The sequence below is a fragment of the Chrysemys picta genome, unplaced genomic scaffold (genome assembly GCF_011386835.1).
Source record: "Chrysemys picta bellii isolate R12L10 unplaced genomic scaffold, ASM1138683v2 scaf926, whole genome shotgun sequence".
Classification (NCBI taxonomy): Eukaryota; Metazoa; Chordata; order Testudines; family Emydidae; genus Chrysemys; species Chrysemys picta.
The window spans coordinates 1022-7718 of record NW_027053633.1 but is presented as its reverse complement, the minus strand read 5'-3'; the positions used below and the strand labels follow the sequence as shown (position 1 = coordinate 7718).

Genomic DNA, 6697 nt, shown 5'->3' with positions numbered 1-6697 from the left:
CACACAGTATACATACACAACATTAGGAAAATATCCCACTTAGTCACATAGGTTACCTAGAGAGGATGTGGAATCCCCATCATTGGAGGTTTTTAAGAACAGGCTGGACAAACATCTGTCAGGGTGTGACAGATTTATGTTACCAAGCTGCCAGAGACCTTAGGTGATCAGTCTAAGGCAGCAGGATTTTTAGGGGCGGAGATGAAGAGAGCACACCAAGTAACTAAGTTTAAAGTTTTATTAGAAAATAACAGCGGAGAGTGCTGCGTTTCCCACGTCACTCGGAGGAAGGAAGGAAACGGTAGTGCCTGAGCCCTAACCCATACTCTCACACGCACAACCCAAGTCTGGGTGTAATGTAAGAAGAAGGCGGGGGGAAGGGTGGACGGGAGTTCTTCCCTGGGCACAGGTCGTCCGGGGTCCGCTGTAAATCTCCAACTTGCTTCCGCTCTCGGGAGGGTTTTTACCCTAGGTGTTCCTGAGGGCTTTTGCTCTCTGCCCCAGTCTGAACCGGTTTTCTGTGGCTTCCTCAGCTTCCCCAGAAAAACTCCGGCTTCAGGGGATGGGAGACGGCTGTTCTCCCATTCGCTGACCTTCACTGTCTCCCTCGTTTTCACAGCCCCTGCAGTTTCTGTTCGGTGAGTCTCCTTTCTTATGGCAGGGCAGGGGTGGAAGCTCGGCCCCCCTCTTTCTTGGCAGGTAGCAGAGAATCTGTTGTGTGCAGTGACCTTGGGCTGGAGTCAACCTCTTATCCAGGCCTAGCTGGAGTGTCAAGTTAACCCGTTCCCTTGTCTCTCTCTCCCTCCTTTGGCCTCCTGAAACCTGCAAAGGAACCTTCCATTCCCCACTCACTCACACCTTTAACCCTTCCCAGAATACTGCACCAGCGTTAGCAACATACAATACTGATCTGCCTTCCAGGGGACTTGAGGGAGAGGGCCATTGGGGTGTGACAAGGGATGGTCTTGGTTTACTTGGTCTTGCCAGTGACCTCTTGAGGTCCCTTCTAGCCCAGCATTTCTATGGCTCTACAAATGGTGAACAGGCCATTAGAGGCACTTATAAACTAAATGCAGACACTTATTCCTGTCCAGCAGACTTCCTCCGCTGATGATAGCAACAGTGCTACCAGCTGTGAGTAGACCAGGCCATTTACCATGTTACAATCATGAAATTCTACAAAAAAAAAATAGGTCCCCCACCATATACACACAAGCAGTTACTGCTCACATATCTAGCATACCGTACAGAGTGTGCAAACAGCACTGCGCAGCGTAGAGCATTGAGTGCACACACTAAATGCTAGCAAATACTAAACTCTTACTAAAAGAGTTTTTATCCATTCACATTTTGGAAATTATTTTGTGCAAATAAAACATTATTACAGAAAACTATTACATCTAAAAGGTAAAACGTGGTTCAGTGAGCAGATAAATGAGGCCAGAAATCCCACTTGGGACACTCCAAGTGCCAGAGAAAAGCTGGGAGAGGTTGATTGGTTCTTGTAGGGAGACAGAGCAGAGCTCATCCATCTTCCTCTCTGGGGTCCCCTCAGGTTGTGGCACAGACTCCAACAGGCTCTGTTAAGCTGCAGAAGTTAAACACAGGCAACGTCTATTAAAGGGAACCTGCCATAATGGATGGTCACCCTAGTGGCTCCATGTTTAGTGGACAAAATCTCTAACCCCGCCGACAAAGCTTTTAGCTCCAGTGTCAGAGATCTGTGTTCCTGGAGCCTCAGGTGCTGGGCTCTGTCCCTCCTGCAGGTTCACTGGAGACTGTTCTCTGAAGCAGCTGGATTTATCATTACAAATCTCACCCAATGCTCTATCAGCAACCACAGAGAAACCCCTCTCACTAGAGTCTTTCACACCTAAATTCATCGCAGAGAAAACAAGGGGGATTTGGCTGCAAACCTGTGTGAATAAAAGGGAAATAAGAGATCCAGAACTCCCCTGTTCTGCTCCGTGGGGCTGGTTTGCTAGAGGGGACGGGCCAGTGAGACTCAGGGTCCAACGATTTGGACTAGGTGTCTCTCTCCAGAGGCCTCAGTGAGAGCAGTGAACCCCCAGGCTAGAGCCCCCCTCACTTACCCTTGGCAGATACGTCAGAGCCACTAGATCCTTGGTCACTTGCTGTGAGGAGGAGAAGAGAGAGTATATTAGCATCTCTCACAAGGCAGGGCTTCAGCGTAGTTAGTAGATACGGGGGACTCTTATTCAAAGGGAACAGTCATCACCTTACTCTTCCCTAGCAGTGAGGTGGTTGGTGCACAGATCAGTCTACAATGCAGTTGCCCTGGATTTCCACTATTCACATGCAAAAAACGTTACCATTGTACGAGGTCAGCACTGACTTGTGCTTTTCACGTCTCTTCAGAATGGAAGCACTGAACACTCAACAGTCAAAGGCTAGCAAACTAAGAAACGCTGGGCTATGGATATTCAGGCCAAACAACCTCAACTCTGCCCCCTTCGGTCTGTGCCCAAATGGGTCCTTCAAGCAGACCACAGACTTCACCCTCACACCCTGCCAATCGACAGCAATTCCCGCCTTAATCAATGGCGCTGCACAGAACAGTGTGGATGGCATGAAGAGGAACGCGGATTTGGGTTGGTGCTGGGCACACAGACAAGGGTGAGTTTGGTTTGGCCTGGTGCTGTTCTACTTCCTGTTCCTATTCCCAGACCCACTGGGGCAGAGTTCGAGTTGCGTGGGAAGCATCATTCTAACTGGGCATATCCTGGTTTGCCAACCTTTGACTTCTGGGAATTCAACACTCTCAGGACACAGGGAGCCCAGGGCAGGGCTGAGGACCTGCAACCTTAACTCCACGTTAACAAAGTTCTTGCATGTGAATTTCCGTTGTTCTGAGTAACGAGGAGGAGCGAGGGAGGCACGACTCAGGGCCACCTGTAGGAGGAAGAGGGGTGCTCCGAGGAGGTTGTGTTGGCACTTCTCAAACCCCCTCAGGTACCCGCTGGAGACACCCCTGAGAGGGTAAAGAGAGAGCTGGACGGCTACACCCTAGCAGGGCCCGGCAGATCTACGCATTTTATACTGACTCTTGGTGCCAGGCATTAGATGGCTTCTGAGACAGTCCATCATTTATGTAAATATTTCCCATAGTTTTAGTCTTGGTCTTGTCCCTAAAGCTAATTGCAGGAGACAACTGAGGAGGGGATTTGAACTCGTGGTCCTCGAGGTGACAGCTTGGTGCTGATCTGACGTCAATGGAAAGACGCCCATTGGCTTCAACAGGCTTTGGATCAGGCCCAGACTTCACAAGCACCAAACCAACTTTCAGGTAAGTCAAAAGAAGTGTAACATTAAAAGCAGGTCAGACACCTTCAGGGTCACACTCAGCCACACACAGCACAGCTCTAGGGGGATAATAATTCTGCCCAACACCACCGTATACATTCCTGACCATCGCCTTCTCTGCACTAGAAAAATTGGGACCCATCCCCGCAAGCAATGCAATTCCACCAGTGATAGCAAAGGTGGAGCAATTGAGGAGATGGGGTTCAGGTGTTTTTAACCACTGCATCATCTAGACTTCCTCTGAGCAAGGTTACAGAACATGTGTCTACAGCCACTCTACACTACTGAAGACGACCTCTGCTGGGAAAATAACAAAGCAGGGCAGATTATCCAACAAGTTCTTGGAATGTATTGGAGACATTTTTTCTTTCAGAAGGTGGAGAAAGCTACTAGGGGAGAGGCTGTTCTAGATTTAACTTTGACAAATAGGGAGGAACTGGTTGAGAATTTGAAAGTGGAAGGCAGCTTGGGTGAAAGTGATCATGAAATGACAGAATTCATGATTCTAAAGAATGGTAGGAGGGAAAACAACACAATGAAATAATGGATTTCAAGACGACAGACTTTAGCAAACTCAGGGAGTTGCTAGGTAAGATCCCATGGGAAGCAAGTCTAAGGGGAAAAACAGTTCAGAAGAGTTGGAAAGTTCTCAAAGAGACATTATCAAGCGCACAGGTGCAAACTATCCCACTGCACAGGAAAGCAATGAAGGATGGCAAGAGACCACACTGGCTTAAACCAGGAGATCTTCAATGATCTAAAAATCAAAAGAGAGTCCTACACAAAGTGGAAACTAGGTCAAATTACAAAGGATAACTGTAAACAAATAATGCAAGTATGTAGGGGCAAAATCAGAAAGGTCAAGGTACAAAACGAGATCAAACTAGCTAGAGACATAAAGGGTAACAACAAAACATTCTACAAATACATTAGCAGCAAGAGGAAGACCAAGGATAGGGTAGGCCCATTAGTCAATGAGGAAAGAAAGACAATAACAGAACATGGGAGGAAAGGTTGATACGCTGGAGGGTAGGGATAGGATACAGAGGGACCTAGACAAATTAGAGGATTGGGCCAAAAGAAATATGATGAGGTTCAACAAGGACAAGTGCAGAGTCCTGCACTTAGGACGGAAGAATCCCATGCACTGCTACAGACTAGGGACCGAATGGCTGGGCAGCAGTTCTGCAGAAAAGGACCTAGGGGTTACAGTGGACGAAAAGCTGAATATGAGTCAACAGTGTGCTATATGAGTCAACAGTGTGCCCTTGTTTCCAAGAAGGCTAATGGCATCTTGGGTTGTATCAGTAGGGGCATTTCCCGCAGATCGAGGGACGTGATCATTCCCTTCTATTCGGCACTGGTGAGGCCACATTTAGAGTACTGTGTCCAGTTTTGGGCCCCACACTACAAGAAGGATGTGGATAAATTGGAAAGAGTCCAGCGGAGGGCAACAAAAATGATTAGGGGGCTGGAGCACATGACTTATGAGGAGAGGCTGAGGGAACTGGGATTGTTTAGCCTGCAGAAGAGAAGAATGAGGGGGGATTTGATAGCTGCTTTCAACTACCTGAAAGGGGGTTCCAAAGAGGATGGACCTACACGGTTCTCAGTGGTAGAAGATGACAGAACAAGGAGTAATGGTCTCAAGTTGCAGAGGGGGAGGTTTAGGTTGGATATTAGGAACAACTTTTTCACTAGGAGGGTGGTGAAGAACTGGAATGGGTTACCTAGGGAGGTGGTGGAATCTCCTTCCTTAGAGGTTTTTAAGGTCAGGCTTGACAAAGCCCTGGCTGGGATGATTTAGTTGGGGTTGGTCCTGCTTTGAGCAGGGGGTTGGACTAGATGACCTCCTGAGGTCCCTTCCAACCCTGAGATTCTATGATTCTATGTGAAAATGGGGAAAGGGCTAAATGACTTTTTTGTTTCAATTTTCACCATAAGGTTTTATAGCGATTGGACGTCGAGCATAGTGAACACCAGTGAAATTGAGGTAGAATCTGAGGCTAACGTAGGGAAAGAACAAGTTAAAAATGATTTAGACAAGTTAGATATCTTCAAGTCACCAAGGCCTGATGAAAGGCATCCTAGAATACTCAAGGAACTGACAGAGCAGATATCTGAACCAATATCTTTGAAAAGTCATGGAAGATGGCAGAGAGGACTGGAAGAGGGGAAACATAGTGCCAATCTATAAAAAGGGGATTAGGCACAACCCGAAGAATTACAGACCAGTCAGTTTAACTTCAGTACCCAGAAAGATAACGGGGCAAATAATGAAGCAATCAATTTGCAAACACCTAGAAGATAATAAGGTGATAGTAACAGTCAGCCTGGATTTGTCAAGAACAAATTGTGTAAAACCAACCTGATAGCTTTCTTTGATAGGGTAACAAGCCTTGTGTATGGGAGGAAATGGTAGATGTGGTATAACTTGACTTTAGTAAGGCTTTTGATAATGTCTCATAGGACCTTCTCATTAACAAACAAGGGAAATATAGCCTAGATGGTGCTACTATAAAGTGGGTGCAGAACTGGTTGGAAAACTGTTCCCAGAGAATAGTTATCAATAGTTCACAGTCATGTTGGAAGGGCATGACAAGTGGGGTCCCTCAGGCCTGGTCTACACTAGGAGGTTATGTTGTATTTAGCAGCGTTAACTCGAATTAACCCTGCACCCGTCCACACAACGAAGCTATTTATTTCGACATAGAGGTCTCTTTAAATCGATTTCTGTACTCCTCCCCGACGAGGGGAATAGCGCTAAATTCGACATGGCCATGTCGAATTAGGGTAGGTGTGTATGTAATTCGACACTAATAGCTCTGGGAGCTATCCCACAGTGCACCACTCTGTTGACGTTCTGGACAGCAGTCCGAGCTCGGATGCTCTGACCAGCCACACAGGAAAAGCCCCAGGAAAATCTGAATTCCTTTTCCTGTCTGGCCAGTTTGAATCTCATTTCCTGTTTGGACATCGTGGCAAGCTCAGCAGCACTGGCAACGATGCAGAGCTCTCCAGCAGAGGTGACCATGCAATCGCAGAATAGAAAGAAGGCCCCAGCATGGACTGATCAGGAAGTCTTGGATCTGATCGCTGTGTGGGGCGATGAGTCCGTGCTTTCGGAGCTGCGATCAAAAAAACGGAATGCCAAGATCTACGAGAAGATCTCCAAAGCCATGACGGAGAGAGGATACAGCCGGGATGCAACACAGTGCCGCGTGAAAATTAAGGAGCTGAGACAAGGGTACCAGAAGACCAAAGAGTCAAATGGACGCTCTGGATCCCAGCCCCACACATGCCGTTTCTACGAGGCACTGCATTCCATTCTAGGTGTGGCCGCCACCACTACCACACCACTGTCCGTGGACTC

At 47.5% G+C, this 6697-nt stretch overlaps 1 long non-coding RNA gene across 1 annotated transcript; it reads right to left on the bottom strand.

The window, feature by feature from the left end:
• Positions 1-224: 224 nt before the first annotated feature.
• Positions 225-3963, bottom strand: LOC135979506 (uncharacterized). Its single transcript, XR_010596800.1, has 2 exons — positions 2094-3963; positions 225-1588 (listed from the first exon to the last, which is right to left on the bottom strand). It is a non-coding gene; the product is annotated as an uncharacterized LOC135979506 (long non-coding RNA).
• Between the last annotated feature and the right edge of the window lie 2734 nt (positions 3964-6697).